This window comes from Triticum urartu, chromosome 7 (assembly GCF_003073215.2).
Source record: "Triticum urartu cultivar G1812 chromosome 7, Tu2.1, whole genome shotgun sequence".
NCBI lineage: Eukaryota > Viridiplantae > Streptophyta > Magnoliopsida > Poales > Poaceae > Triticum > Triticum urartu.
In genome coordinates, this window is record NC_053028.1 from 671966866 (window position 1) to 671984125 (window position 17260).

Here is a 17260-nt window from a genome sequence, read left to right on the forward strand (position 1 = left end):
CCAGAAGGCATGCCTATATTCGAGGAAACCGATGCCTGGATAGAAGAGATTCTTTGTTCCATGGGAAGATATTTTCCCCAACTCCGTGGAATATTCTCGGTACTCGATACAAGAATAACATTTCCAGCAAGGATCAATATCAAGAAGGACAAGTATGTCCGTAAAAATAATATTTCGGATGCTAGCTCAGCCAATAGATATGAAAAGAAAATTTGAGTCAGTATTAATAGGAACATATGAGGTACGTCCTGTCAGAATGTCAGATACGGCGAAGCAAACCACCCCAGATCAAGACAGTCAGCTAGATCCAATTCATTGGAAATATTATATATGAATGGATAAAAGAAACACGAGTTGGAAACGGTTTCTTCAAGTCAGAAAGATTATTTAACCTTGAGGAACCAAATCTCGAGGACGAGATTTCTTTAAGGGGGGAGAGTTTGTAACAACCTGGATTTTAGCCCTACTCTTTTTCCATTGATTTTCTTGGATTTCCTGCTTTGTTTTGCTTTTCTGTGTCTATGTGGTTCTGAAACTTGGGAAGATCATGTCTTCCTAGGTTTTATAGTGGCTTGTCACCCTCATCATCATCCCAAGATCATGTAATTTCCATCCTTGACCTAACCCAAACTTCTTTTGTTGGGAATATTCCTTTTCTGATAAAGGAATAACCCTTAAACCCTAGGTTGTGAAGCAACCTAGATTTCTGTCACTCCTAAAATTCCCCAAATAATTCTCATAAATTTTTTGGGTACTATATTTCTCAAATATGGAAAAATATATCATTGTCCATGTTTCCCATCATGTTCAATAAATTCATTTCCTATTCTGTCCTAAATGGCACATTATGAAGCAAGTGCTATTTATCTTTGCCCATTTGAACCCAAACTTCTTTGACATCTTTTCATGTCCAAATAATTGACCTGTGCCAAAATTCAACTCAATTTGCCTAGTAAATATTCCTGAGCAATGTTTCAAAGTTCATATCTGAGGGAAGTGATTGTGAAGGAAGTACAAGCTAGGCATATCTAAATGAGTATAAATTTTGCAAGGTACTTTATATTATCTTATCATGACTCTCCACCATATATGAGCTCATCTAACTCATCTATGTGATCCCAGCTCCAAATCTTAGTTTCTGGTCAGATTTTTAGTTTGTGAAGCAACTATATTTTATATTGCTTCATTTAAGCTGAAACTTTTCTAGGGCATTCTTCAATACATATAAACTCCCTCCACCAAGTTTTAGATCAATTAGTTAATCCAATTGCCCTGTGCAATTTTTCCAAGTTTCTGTCCAGAATGAAGCTTTGTGAAGCAAGTGCCACTTTTGTATTTCCAAATGGCATGAAATCTTTACAGCAGCTTGATATCATCTTATAACCCCTCCATGACAAATTTCAGCTCGCAAAAATCAAGTACGTGAGTATATCATCCAAATCCCTAATTCTGGCCAGTATTGCACTTTCTACAACAACCCGCATCTCAACTCCTCATCTTAGTCGGTTTTTTGTTGATCAGCATCACCTTAGTGTGTGATCATCAGCAGACAAACTCTTTACCACGTTGCCTAGCTGGTTTAACCACAGAGAGTTACAAACACATTCTTACTGATTTACTTTAGATCTTAGTGCAAATCTCTTCTTTGCCCCTGGACCTATTTATTACCTCGTTTTGAATAAGGTAATGATTTTCTATCTACTGGACATGGTTGGCCACGCCAAAGAGCGCCTCTTGCGCCAGTGCGCTTGCGTCATGGCTGAGCGTGTGCTCTGGCTTGTTCCGGCCACTGTTCTCCTCTCCTCCCTCCTCGTCCCGACCTCCATTCATGTCCTGGAGCTCGCCCGTACTCGACTGCATCGCCCTGCATCGCTGCTTCATCGTGGTTCGCCATCAATGCGCCGCTAGAACAGTGCCCGTGCCATGCCCAGCCTCTAACCTCCATTAGAGCACTGCTCAAGCTCGCTTGTGAGCTCCAGAGCCTTCCCCTCGGCTATATAAGTGTACCCCGAGTCCCTCCGCACCTCAACCATCTCTCCCTCGCCTCCTTTGATCTCTGGAATCACCCCATCTTGCCGGAGTTCGCCTCTGTCTACCATGGCCGCCTCGGCCTCGGCTTGGGTCCGGCCACCACAGGCCACCCCTCGTCTCCCCAACACCTCCACTGCCTCCCCCTCATCCTGCTGAGTCACCCCACCCACTTGCCCCTCGCTGGAGAGCCCTGCATCGCCCATAGCCACCGCCGCCGGAAGCTCCTGTCCTCCTCCTGGCGTCGCCATTTGCCGTGCCTCCACTCCTCCCCGGCGCCCCCTTCCCCTCTGAATGGAGGCGGCGCAGCCCCGCGGTGCCGCCGGTTTCCTCGGCCGGGCCAGGGATCGCCGGAGCTGGCCGGCCCCTTGGCCGCTTCCCTCCCCTGCTCTGCCTCTGCTTCACGCAAGGAACAGGGCGAGCGGGACGTAGAGGACGAGCGCCCATGCCCCCTCCCCCTGCCCCTGGGCCCAATGCGCGAGTGGCCTAGGCGCCTCATCCCACGTGGCAAGTGGAGACGGTTTTCCGAGAGTACGTCTCCTCTTTTCTGAAAGTGTATACTGTTTCTACTTCGGCCTAAAGTACGTTTTCTAAGACAGAAAGCGTATTTTCTCAAATCTGTTTCTGCCTTATCAACTCAGGGACCCATTGGTGATAAAATCTTCACAGATTGGTCCTTCTTATTCCACACCTCATAACTCCGCAACTGTAACTCCGACTGAGGTGAAACCAGCGCTCACTTCTTCGTCTCATCTCGCTCTATCTTTTGGTACCATTTTCACTAGATGTTCTCACAGTGAAAATGACCATTTTGCCCTTGCCTCTAATCAGCCCCCTCCGAGAAAGAACTGTCCGACGTTTCGTTCCGCGGCTTCACCGCACTTCTTCCCGGAGTCTCCATCACCCCCAGGCAAGCCACAATACCCACTTGCATGATAGTCATGAAGTAGCCATGGTTCTCAACTTGAATATTTATTAAATGTTTGCTTGTTTAAAATATGGTTATCGTTGTTTCGGTAATGCTTCTGGGTTAGTGCTTACTTTCTTGCAATGTTGTTATGCACCTGGTTTTCATGCCCTGCTAGCTGCTAGTATTCCTTTCACATGCTTATGCTTGCTAGTAGTACATGTTGATGTTGGTAATGGCTTCGATGCATGACTGCCATCTGTCCCGAGTACCGTTGTTATGTATGTTCCATTGCATCGAGTTGGTTAAATGCTTGCATGATGGCATTGTTGATATGTTCTTGCATGATATTTATTATTGATGCTAGTGGTCATGTTATGCTATGAGTAGTGTTGTACTGGTAATATTCATGCTCTACATTATGCCATACTCAGTTGGAGATGATTCATTGTTGATATGGTGGATAGTTATGTTCTACCCGTGCTTATGTTGATATCATGCCCATGCATTGTAATTGTATCATGTTATTTTATCATGGCTCAGCATATTTGCATTCAAGTTTAACCAGATTAAATTGAACTTGAACACTTGTTGGTTGAGTCATGGTGCCACCATATCGAACTGACCAGTGCAACCACGCTTACCTTTACGGGAAGGTCCTAACTTGGTCTATTTTCGTGCCTCTCGCCGGTGCCTCCAACTAGGGAAGGTTAGGGGCGTGCGGTACCCTGGCCTGGTAAGCAGACATAACCTTGTGTGCCCATTGTTGTTATTATGGATCCGGTCCCCGCGAGGGACGTTTTGGCCACGATGGTGGTCGTTGTGTCTTTGGTAGACACGGGACCACCCAGGACTAGCCCAGTTAGGAGTGGGTCGGAGTGGCCGGGAGAGTGTCATGGTAGTAGATCGGATTTGTCGGAACGCCGTTGGTCCACCCGAATGGGAGTGCGAGGCCATGGGTTCCGTAGTGTGGGTATAGTGTACTAACCTCTGCAGAGTGTATACTAAATCTATCGATAGCCACGCCCGCGGTAAGGGCCCAGTTCATAATTGGTCACACTATGAGCCAACAGTAATAATAATAATAATGTGATTAATAACAACCCCGGTTCGATGATGAGATAAGTTGGTTGTGATTGCCGGAAAGATCACCGTTTGAGACCAAGTGTTGGTCATGGTTGTGATCGCTGGAATGATCACCGTGGTATCGAGGATACCGAGTGGTTGGATATCCGTGATGTTGTGCGAGATCAAGCTCCTTGTGGTCATTTGATGATTACTATGGTATTGTTTATACCGAGCTTGATTTGATCCTGAGATGATCGTGTAATGTCCGAGGTTGGTAAGTGATGCATGTGACGGTAATGAGGTAACCCGAGCAGAATAAATGGTGCATGTAGTGTCATCATGTTGCATGCTAGTATCATCATATTTATATGTTCATGCCATGATCATATTGTTCTAGCGAGATTATGTTCATGTTGCTCATGTTATGTTATCTTGATGATCTCATGATAATTCCTTCTTAACCTGTAATTTCCATGTTGTTGTTTGTCTTGAATGCTTCACTACACGAAATATGTCAACTTGTGACCTTGACTATTGGTCACTTAAAGGTCATTGTTTTTCATTTGCGTCCTTTTTGTGACCAAAAACAGAAGGTCAAAAGCTGGCGGTCGTAAACTGAAATTAACGACCTTCTCTGTGAGAAGGTCGTAGACGTTTACGACCAAAATATGCCTATTGTTTTGTTTTGGTCACTAGCAACCTCCCAGGCCACGTAGGCATCCAGCGTCGCAAGCTGATGTGGCACAAGATTCAGCCCAGTCGGTATTGTACATGGGCCTAGCCCATTAATTCAGCCTATTAGTGTTTTTTTCTCATATTAATTTTGGCTAGGTAGATGGGCCAAGCCCAACAATTAAACCTTCTCCTTTTTGGGTTGTGGCCTTTTCCGCTAGAAAGTTTTAGTTTTTTTGTAATATAAAAAGGTCCACTAGCCAAATGGGTCCCAGATGTCAGGTTCTGGTACGCAGGTCCCAGCTAGCAAGTTCATATCCCTCATATTTCAATTTAACAGTAAATAAATAACCAGTATTTAAATTGGCACAAACAAAACACACACATAATACTCCAAATATTATCAGCCAGATTCAGTACAGAGCTCCTATTGTACAAATAACATATACTTTACAAGCTCTACACATAGTAAGCTCTAACATATACAAGCTCTACACATGATACATTGCCCTGGTGTTAACCCTATAGCTCTACAAGTGTCTTCAATCTTCTTCAACATGGAGCTCCTTTGGTAGCGAGCACAAACTGGGCACCTGCATCATCACATGAAGGCAAAACTAAAATTACTTAGATATATCATCAACAAGCATATAGCTTTGTTTAATATTACTAAGATATATAGCCATTAGTTTGTTTTAACACGGAACCCAAGAGTATGTGACTCTAGCACCCTGAGAAAGATGTTAATTATGCTTGTTTAACAGGTACAATCATAATAGCTGATAGACAAACATTCCAGGAAGAATTGATGCTTGTTTGACAGGTACAATCGATACTGCTATCTCTAACAGACAAATTTAAAGTTTTTATTACATTTTTTTCTATTAGTAAATCTGAATATGCTACTTCCTGATTCATGGATACATAGTCCAGCTAGCTACACCAGTTTGCTCTCATGCAAAAATTAGAAAAAAAATGTGTCATTGGTAATTATGCAACTCTGTTTGGAGTCATTTCTCCAAATAGTTACTACTGTTATAGTTACTGTTGTATCCTAACTAATAGTAGTTCATAGTAGATAAACATTTGTTGATGCTAAAAAAGCCAAAGGCTTGTACCATGACATGTCCAGCAAGCCTAATTAATAGTGTCAAACTGTAGCAGGACATAAAAGAATAGTACAGTAGAAACTTAAGCATGCTCCCCTATAGACACAAACACACACACACACACGATCAATTCAAACCCAAACAAATCAAATCATGCTCTTCATCTGGACCGCTACAGATCCATGTATTGATGCTTAGCATCAAGCATTAGGCCATGAAGCATCTGTCCAATTTGTTCAACAAGACGAGTACATACCTGACTCTAGGTCGATGCGGTGGATGGGGCTGTACTTGAACATCTGGTCCAGGGATGAGCCTGCTAATCCAAATCGAACAAAGAAATTCATTAGGAGGGGATCGGAGAGACAAGGAAGAAATGAAGTAAACATACATACATGTCTATATATAAGCAGCAGAAGCAAGTAATATAAATACATCCTCTTTCTTCCTCTACAACACTAACTAGAGCAACATCAATCATTGTACACAAGGAGCAGCAGCAACAAGCCGACAAAGAAAGTTCAAGATTTGTGTCTTTTGCAAGTTTTAGCACACTAGTACATGCGTTAAAATGGAAGCGCCGCTGCTGGGTTGCAACAACCAACAAACTATAGGGTTACTGTCAAGTTAGCATTACAGAAAGCGAAAAGGAAAGTGGAAAAGACATGGCAGCCTATAGTTATGCGGAGAACATCGACAAGTAGCCAATAGGATGAGCATTGTGCAGTTTAATAGCCAAGTGTATTAATCTGAATACACGTGAACAAAACTAGCAGTGTTATTAATACACTGCTAAATGAGCATTCAGGATGCTTATTATACACGTGAACAAAACTAGGCCAAAACATAGTTAAAAAACTACTAAATGGACACTAGCAGCAAAGTCAGCATTGTGCAGCAAAAAAAGCAAGCAGGAGCTAATGGCCTAGGAACTACTAGTAGCAAAGTGAAACGAGGTGAGTATGGTAGATCTAGGCGGCTGGATACATATGAACTAGTATAGGCACGCAGCAGCATCTCTTCTCTGAATCTCATGTCCCCGCCCCCACGATGACCGATTTACTAGCTGTTGTTTGCAAGCAGCGAATCACCGGATGGTCTTGTCACTGTTTGCCTGGCCATCAGGCTACAACAGGGAACAATGATGTGTTAGTTGGATGCAGATCATAATTTCAGAACACATCAAAACTGACCGTGGAAAGCATGATAATGGCCTAAGTAGATCTGAGATTTCACACAAAAGTGGCAACTAAACTAGTGCAAAAGTGTATTCATTTCTCCTGAAAAATACGATCCTACGACTCCAATTGCATATCAGATCGAAAATACAAAACGAAATGACTAAACATCACAGGTCGGAGGCTTAAATTAGGGACTACGAACAGTTCATGTTCCTGACCAATTCAGAAGGGTCGCGTGGATCGAACACTAATTGGCGCATCCTCGCGTGAAAACAACTAGACCTACACAGAAAGGTAATTGAGTAATCCCATCATAGCTCAAATTGCGCATCAATTACAGCCTAAATATTCGAAACCAGAGAAGATCAATGATGGGAAACCCTCTCTAACCAATCAACACATCCGAGCAACCGCATACGAGTCGACATGATAAGGGGCGAGAGGCGGGAGATGGGGTATGACGAACCTGGATGCCGTGCTCGAGGCAGTAAAGTTCCCAGCACACGTTGCCGACCTGGATGCCGGCGTGCACAGGAAAGATCCATCAACTCGGAAAATCATGGCTCCACGGGAGGCTTGAGCCTATCAGCCTCCGGACCCTGCCCTTCTCCGTGCTCTCCAGCAGCCCCTGCATGTATCATCCACAACAGCAGACCACCACATCAACCGCAGCTCAAGGAAAGGATTACAACAATATTAGGTTGCAAAAACAACTCTAAGAGACTGATATTGTAAGTTCATTCACATTCACAAGCCATTTTCATTTTTATTCAGAACCGTGCAACACCATTGACATTACTTTCACAATAGAAACAAGAAACCATGGTGCATTGTAAAATGACTACATTGAAGTTTCGAATCACTAGATTTAGAGAAACTAGAGAACATCCCACTAGCATGTGTCCAAAAGCAAGTAACTAATCCAATATTAATTATGTACAATGGGATATGTGCAAAGCAAGCTTTCCAGCGCCAAATTAGCAACTCCACTAAGAAAAAGCTGTTGACGAATTGATGTTATAGTTTCTGAATTCATAACGGGTGCACGGCAGCTACGACTTGCAAATAAGTAAAAGTTATGCACCAAGTAACATACAGAACTGATATTCAGCTAGCATTCATGTACAGTATGATGCAACTCACATACTGAACTAGCAACTTAATTGTTCAGTTTACTCCTTCACCGTGGCAAAAAAACATGTTATAGTTTCTGAATTCATAACATACACATGACAGTCACGACTTGCAATAATTAAAAGTATTTTTTTCTACAACTATGTGTAAAAACAGAGGATGATGTGTTGTAAAACAGTCCCTAATCACCATCTCCCAGAACTACCCATGTCTTTAGCATTCAGCTAACCCTAGGCCAAGCTACAAAGGCAGATGCCGACGTAGAGCTTGCCCATGGTTGGGCGTCTCCTCTCCCTGCATCCAAGTCGAGTTGGTGATGTTGCAGCCTTGCAGGCGTGTAGCTGCTCCTGCACATCGGGGAGGGGAATGGAAGGTAAGGGGGAAGAAGAAAATGAAAAGGAGAGGATTGGTGTTCTGACCTTGATGGCGTCAGGGTAGCGGTGAAGCTGCATCGTTCATGTGAGGGAGACAAGATGAGGTGAGAAGTAAGACTTCCCGTCGATGGCGTCCCGGTGCTCGAGCAACGACGACATGTTGGATCTGCAAGGGAGACAAGATGAGGTGAGGAAGAGAGGGAGGGAGATATGCAACGAGGACAAATGGAGGGACTCACCTGAGTCGCCAGAGCAACGCTAGAGCCACGCCGACGAGGTGCCAGAATGCAAGAGGAAGATCTGGTCGGGGGAAAGGGAGCAACGGAGGCAGGGAAGCTCAGATCTGTCCTGCATGGATCTGCTGCTGGAGGTGGCTGGGTTGGGGGAGGAAGAGAAGGGGTCGCCGGCCGTGGAGGAGGCCGGGGTTGGGGGAGGTCTGCGGTGGCTGGGTTGGAGGGGATCGATCCAGAGAGGGGGAAGATGTGGGTTGGACGGGATCGATCCAGAGAGGAGGAGGAGGAGTCGTGGGGATTTCCCTCTCGTGTGAGAGATAGATGGATCTCGCCGCGCGCGCGTCGGATCTCGCCGGTCGTCGATTCCTGCCTGAGGTCAACGGAGGCGGCGGCAGGCAATGAGGGGTAGAGCGCTAGGGTTTGGTTCGAGAGAGAGAAAGGAGGGCACGATGGCGGGTTGGGTGGGGTGAGAGAGAGAGAGAGAGCTGGGGGGAGGGTGTTTGCTGCGGTTGGTTGGATGGATCGACGGACGGATGGATGATGTATGGATGGACAGATGTTTGCCATGTCATCAATCCATGCCATGACTGATTGCACCAATCAGAATGAAGCTTATGTAGTATTGTTTTTTTAACCTCTTATTCCGGATAAACATTTAACATGGCACCATTTTATACTTTGTTAAAATGAGTCAATATTGTGCACATGTGTGTATCTTGGGATGACAAACAATGTTGGTTTGGGGGGCTTTCATGTTCCTTGCACAAATAATAATTTTCCATTTTTGAGTGCCCAAAATGAGCTTTTTAGGTGAAGGACCTCCCAAATAATTGTTTTAAAATTGGACCAAATCATTTTTTAAAAATACCAGGACATATTTAATGCACAATTGATCAAATGGTTGGGTGTAAAAAGTTTTGATCCACCTCTCGTGAAAAAGAAAATTTCCGCCGATTCAGCTAGAAGCGGGTCAAATTTGAACTGTAACTGCCTTGTAGTTTGCTATTTATTTTTTCCAAAAATCATTTCTAGGTACTTAAGTATCTATTTAATCAGAGAAACACCAAAAAAATTCCAAGATTCAACCACTAGCTAGGAACGGTCATTCCCGCCGTTTTTACCGCATTTTGAAACGGGCATAAAAAATTCAAAAAAAATAAAAAAAAATTGGGAAACCTTCGCATTGTGTCATTATATGTGGCCAACTTCTGAGGAACAATAACAAACTTGTAACACGGCAATTATTTTAAAAAAAGTGTTCTCAGAAACGAGCTATCACGTGTGGAGATCCTGGCCACATTCATGGCATAGTTTGTTCAAATGATCTCATATTGTGCACAAGGGTGCATATTGGAATGGCAAACAATGTTGCCTAAAGAAGTTTTCATTTTCTTTGGACAAAAAAACCATTTTCCATTTTTCGATTTCCCAAAAGGAGGTTTTTTTTGTGAAGGACCTCCTAAGTAATTTTTGCAAAATTGGACCAAATAAATTTTCTAAAATACTAGGACATATTTAATGTACAATTGACAAAATGGTTGGGTGTAAAAAGTTTTGATCCACTTCTCTTGAAAAAGACAAATTTCCGCCGATTCAACTGGAAGCGGGTAAAATTTGAAATGTAGCTGCCTTGTAGTTTGCTATTTTTTTCCAAAAATCATTTCTAGGTACATAAGTATCTTTTTAACCAGAGAAACACCAAAAAAATTCCAAGATTCAACCACTAGCTAGGAACGGTCATTCCCGAGGTTTTGACCGCATTTTGAAACGGGCATAAAAAATTCAAAAAAAATTGAAAATTTGAAAAACCTTCACATTGTGTCATTATATATGACCAAGTTACCAGGAAAAATAATAAACTTGTAATACGACAATTCTTTTAAAAAAGTGTTCTAAAAAATGAGCTATAATGCGTGAAGATTCATACCTTTCAAGCCAAATGATCAATCCTATGGCCACATTCATGGCATAGTTTGTTCAAATGATCTCATATTGTGCACAAGGGTGCATCTTGGAATGGCAAACAATATTGCCTAAGGAAGTTTTCATTTTCTTTGGACGAAAAAACTATTTTCCATTTTTTGAGTTCCCAAAAGGAGGTTTTTTTGTGAAGGACCTCCCAAATAATTGTTGCAAAATTCGACCAAATCAATTTTCTAAAAGACTACGACATATTTAATGCACAATTGACAAAATGGTTGGGTGTAAAAAGTTTTGATCCACCTCTGGTGAAAAAGACAAATTCCCGCCTATTCAGCAGGAAGCGGGTCAAATTTGAACTGCAGCTGCCTCATAGATTACTATTTATTTTTTCCAAAATTCATTTATCTATACCTACTAATAAAGTAAGGTGCGTTTGGCCAATTTTTTCATTCGTTCACCATCGAAAAGAACTTTTTTTACTCTCCAAGGTGGTACTAAATTTTTATGCCTTTTTTTGCAAAAAAGAGTTTTCGTACGTGGGCCGCGCGCACTGGCCCAGCGAAACCAGCCCACTAATTTGTCTACCCCTGCAGCTGGCAAAACACTATTTCCCGCACAAGGCGACAAATAGACGAGTTTCGCACAGGACAACAAATATTGGGCTGGCCTATTTTCTTTTGTTACTGTGTTTTATTTATATTATTATTATTATTATTATTGACCTATCTAGTTTTCCCTTCTGTTTTTATTTTTATTTTATCATTTATTTCGTAAATAAAAAATTCTCAAAAAATCAGAATTAAAAAACATTTTTTGAAAATGTTCAGAATTCCAATTTTGTTGCTATTTTGTAAAATATTCGAAACATGCAAAACAATTCCCATTTTTGAAAAAAAATCAAAATTGTTCGAGATGTCTAAAAAGTAAATGGCATTTCAAAAAATCCATCAATTTTAAAAAAATATTGCTTTAGTTGAATTTTCAGAACAAAAATGACATTCGTGTATAAAAGATACACATTTATAAAAATCTTATGAAACACATGTTCCCATTTTTAAAAATGTTCACAAATTCAAATAATGTTCATTTCTTTTGTCAGAGTTTCGCACAGGTCATCCAATAGTGGGTGGCCCATTTTTTTGTTTCTATGTTTTACTTCTATTTTTATTCTCCTTTCCCTATCTCTTTCTTCCCTTCCAAGTTTAATTTTCTTTTCGAATTTATTTCTTAAGTTAAAAATTCTAAAAAAAATTAGACTTAAGAAACAGAATTTTTTGAAAATGTTAAGAATTCAAAAATTTTGTTGCAATTTCAAAAAATATTCTCAACCTGCAAAATATTTCCCATTTTTTGAAGTTGTTGTTTTTAACAATTGTTCGAGATTTATTAAATGAAAAGGGCATTTCAAAAATGCGCCAAATTCATTGCACAATTAAAAATAATGCTTTGTATAAAAGATACACATTTTCTAAATGCTCCAAATTCAGAAAATATACCTTTTTAGTGTAATTTGCACAATTAAAAATGTTCTCGTTTTTAATAAGTGTTCACAAAGTCAAATAATGTTAATATTATTATAAAAAAGTTGGTATTTTCATAAAATGTTTGTGAATTGAAAAAGATGTTCCCTTTCATAATTTTTTTGTATTTTTTTAAAGTTCACATAATTTAAAAAACTGTTCCGGATTTAAAAAATTGTTCATACCTTAAAATCCCCTTGATCGAAAGGATTGAAAGAAAAAGTAGATTGAATCAGTCATGGGCCTTATCTGACGTACGGTGACATAACAAAACTCTTAAATGCCCTCGGTTAATAAATGGAAAAATAGCGGATTGATTCTTTCACACGCGGCAAACCCGAGAAGCTAAACGTTCTTTTTTCATGTGAACATAAGATTTTGCTTGCACATATAATTGTCACTGACTTTAAATGCATACTATTTTATCTCTCGTTGCAATGCACAGGTATATGTGCTAGTAGTTACATAAGTACCTATTTAATCATGAATACATGGTTTGGTGGCGATACGTCGAGGTTTGGGCGGTGGCCGAGGGCCCCAACTCTAGAGCGCGTAAACTCGCATGCTCGTCGCGTGGTCACCGCGTGATCATGGCGTTGCCATTTGTTTTGGGCAGCCTAGTAATGTCTAGTGGGTTGGGCACTCCCCAGGTAGCTGCTGGGAAGAAAATTAGAACATAAAATTCTCACGAGGAGACCGATCGATGCTCAAACATGAATTAGCGGCCAAGTGTTTGATTAGCGGTACGAGAAATGTACATGGCTAATCGGTGTGAGTTTTGCTTGAGGATGATCAGTTACTAAGAAGACCGTCTTCACAAATTTTCAGCTCAAAAGGAGGAGCCTAGGGGGTTCTTGCTTTGCAAACTACCACACTAGACATAAGTACGAATGTTGAAGCTCGGCTCAAAATAATGAATGGATTGAGCTGCCATTTGGTGGACGATGGTTATTTGGGCATAGGAAAGCACTGTAGATAATGGATACTATTTGGACATGCCAAAGTGGTACTTCCTTCACAAACTGTTGTTCTGAACAGAATAGGAAAATGAATATTTTTTAACTAGGCAAGGAAGGTTTTTTACATATTTGACGAAGAGATGACCCAAAGAATTTATGAGATTTTTTGGGGAATTTTGGGAATGACAGAAATGTAGGTTGCTTCACAACCTAGGGCAAAAACTACCACATGGACATGACACATAGGCAAAACTGATGAGGTGGCGCCTAGTCATAACAACCCACCACAATTTACAAGGTTATGACCATCTATATTGGTCATGACCAACTAGAAATAAGGCAGCAAACCAGTGCTATCTGCTTTATGACCATTTCGTGTAAGGAAATTACGACCTTTCTGACCAAAATGGTCGTTATAGTTTAGGGTTTGGAGCCCGTCGAACAGCTTTTGACCCATTGGTCTGAAATGGTCATAGATCTATGACCAATTCTTCCAGGGTCACTGACAGAAGGTCACTAGTTGACATATTTCTTGTAGTGCTTATGGTTATTGTGAGCTTGCAAGTACATTCAATGTACTGACCTGGCCTGTCATGCCAGTTTGCAGGTCGTGCCTGGATTTCTTGCTTGTTTGGTGTTGTTCCTGTGTTCGCGAGCTAGGATAAACATTCCAGCCGGAGTCCCTGCGGATTGGAGTCCATCATCGCCATTTTCTGTTCTGCTGCCAGTAGTCGTTCCGCTGCTTCGAGTTGTTATGCTGCTTGTGTAGAGCAACCGTGGTTGGCTAGTGTCGCCGTGCCGATGTTATTCATTGTAATATCCAAACCCGTATATTCATATTCATGTTGTAATAGAGAGCTGGTTTGTTCTATACTAAGCAGTGTCGTATTCCAGAAGACTTCACCTCGATGTCTGGGCTGGAATACGGGGCGTTCCGGTTTTCTCTGAGTCGGGGTGCCACAAAGATCTTGTTGTTTTTTGTTGCTAATTTCTTTATCCTAACAATCTTTCTGAGTTTCTTGATTTGATTGATATTCATGGACAACTCATTTCCCCATATGCAAAAAGGGTCGACCAGTGTGTCAAAACCTCTGACAGCAGGACCTACATGTGCAAAACCAAATTGTTAAAAACATAAATATCAGAATGGTTCCTACAATTGCACAATATTGTGCTATTAGAGAATGTACCATTCACGTGTAACCTCGATTGTAAACCTCAGTGCTTCCCATTGTTTCCCTGGAACACATATAAAGTAGTTAGTCATCAGGTTAAGTAAGTGTTCGCATGCTATCAGTAAAATATGTTGATGAAAAATAAGCACATTGCAGATTCATCAGATTAATTCAAGTCACACGGAAAACCCATTTGTCCAAACCAAGCATGATTAAGAACTAGGAAATATATCACTTGTATATGTTTCTCATGTATTAAGTGCAGCCAAATTCGATTTATTCCTCACATGCATAAGAATACAAAATTCTACCCACGACAATTGGACATCGCATTGCAGAATTGAACCAAGCAGTTAACTAAACACAACAATGAATAAACCAAACATTAACCGAGCACCACATTACACAATATAACATACTCCTAATAGAAGATCAGACAGTTAACCAAACAGTTAACTACAGCCAATTGTAGCAATTGTATTTGTTTCTCACGTATTCACTACAGCCAAATTCAATTTATACCTCACATGGTATACAATAACAGAATGCACCCACAACTATTGAACATCGCATTGCAGAATTGAACCAAACAGTTAACTAAACACCACAACACAAATTAACCAAACGTTAACTGAGCACCACATTGCACAATGTATAACCAAACCAAGCATGCTTGACAACTTGGAAATATAGCAATTGTGTTCGTTTCTCATGTATTTTGTAAAGAAAAATTCAATTTATTTCTCACATGGAAGACAATACATAATTGTAGCCTGAAGAATTGAACCTCACATTTGCAGAATTGAACCAAACAGTTAACTGAAGACGATAACTAATTAACAAAACAATTAATAAGTGGGCACCACACTACACGACATATAGAACATATACACTAGAGCAACAGATTGCAAGGTAAAATTAGATAGCATAATTCACTAGAATTTGTGAAGGAAAGGCAGGAGCAGCACACGCAATGGTTAAACGGAGCATGCTTAAATTGTATATACACCGACGGTGCTCGAGGATATTTTGTGCTACATCTCACACGGTTGGTGATAATAAACTTTGTGCGATCTACTTGATTTTTGATCTTCATTTGAATTACATAATGGGGTCACAGCGGCAATGGATGGTGTTTGAATTGCTAGACCTTTTATCTGGAGTGAACATGCAACTATATGTGTGTCGTAAAAGAATTGCAATTATTCAGGGTTCGTTTGAACATTTTATACATTAAATTGGTTTTCTAGCCATTTCAGGTGCACAATTCAAACTTAAACTACATGCACATGCTCCGGTGCACCAACATGGGTTGTAAAATCATATATCTGTCCATGGGTTTATGATTATCTCCCATGCAAGAAATGCGGATGAAATTCGAACACCACGGCACCGTGGCTGTCCGGAAAACGTCGACGTACTTGCTTTTGTAATTCTAGTAAATCCAAAACTCGTCTGAAATTCATGAAATTTGGCATGCTATCATGGAGCAGCATCAACATGTCGTGGTAAAAAAAATTCCCATATGGGGCAAGTTTGTGTATATGCTTCTCACAACAAGCATGATGTTTTCGGTAGGGAACGTCCCACCTTTGGGGACAAAACGATATCCATTGCCTCTTATTGCTTTCAAATTTTTTCTCGTGTCAACATAGAACAACAGGAGTGTTGTGTCAATTTTTGAGATTTTTCGGGGTTCGTTTGGACATTTGTATGCATTAACTGAGTTTTCAATGCATTTATGTGCATGATTCAAATTTGAACTACATGCACATGCTCCAGTGCATATAAATTAGTTGAAAAATCAAATCTGTGTCCTTGGGTGCATGCTTAGGTCCCATGCAAGAAATGGGAATGAATTTCAAACACCAGGGCACCGTTGATTGGCGCCAAAACATTGAGATGCTTGGTTTTTAAATTCTAGTAAATCCAAAACTCGTCTGAAATTCATGAAACTTTGCATTCTATCATGGAGTAGCATCAACATGCCGTGGTAAAATTTTTGTCCCATTTGGGACAGGTTTGGGTATATGCTTCTCACAAACAGAGCTTCTCACAAGAATCATGATGGTTTCGGTAGGGAACGTCCCACCTTTAGGGACGAAACGATATCCATTGCCTCTTATTGCTTCCAAAAATTTTCTCGTGTCAACATAGAACAACAGGAGTGTTGTGTCAATTTTTGTGATTTTTCGGGGTTTGTTTGGACATTTTTATGCATTAACTGAGTTTTCAATACATTTACGTGCATAATTCAAATTTGAACTACATGCACATGCTCAACTGCATATAAATTGAATGAAAAATCAAATATGTGTCCTTGGGTGCATGCTTAGGTCTCATGCAAGAAATGGGAATGAATTTCCAACACTAGGGCATCGTTGATTGGCGCCACAACATTGAGATGCCTGGTTTTTAAATTCTAGTAAATCCAAAACTCGTCAGAAATTCATGAAATTTGGCACGCTATCATGGAGCGGCATCAACATGCGTGGTAAATTTTTTGTCCCATTTGGGGCAGGTTTGGGTATATGCTTCTCACAAACCAGAGCTTCTCACAACAAGCATGATGGTTTCAGTAGGGAACGTCCTACCTTTAGGGACGAAACGATATCCATTGCCTCTTATTGCTTCCAAAAATTTTCTCATGTCAACATAGAACAACAGGAGTGTTGTGTCAATTTTTGTGATTTTTCAGGGTTTGTTTGGACATTTTTATGCATTAACTGAGTTTTCAATACATTTATGTGCATAATTCAAATTTGAACTACATGCACATGCTCAAGTGCATATAAATTGAATGAAAAATCAAATATGTGTCCTTGGGTGCATGCTTAAGTCCCATGCAAGAAATGGGAAGGAATTACAAACACCAGGGCACCGTTGATTACCGGCAAAACAATGAGATGCCTTGTTTTTAAATTCTAGTAAATCCAAAACTCGTCAGAAATTCATGAAACTTAGCATTCTATCATGG

General features: G+C 40.7%; 1 long non-coding RNA gene across 1 annotated transcript; it reads right to left on the bottom strand.

The window, feature by feature from the left end:
- Positions 1 to 5007: 5007 nt before the first annotated feature.
- LOC125520916 lies at positions 5008 to 8637 on the bottom strand. The gene is made up of 5 exons (XR_007288899.1): positions 8519 to 8637; positions 7432 to 8446; positions 6772 to 6910; positions 6041 to 6103; positions 5008 to 5268 (listed from the first exon to the last, which is right to left on the bottom strand). It is a non-coding gene; the product is annotated as an uncharacterized LOC125520916 (long non-coding RNA).
- Between the last annotated feature and the right edge of the window lie 8623 nt (positions 8638 to 17260).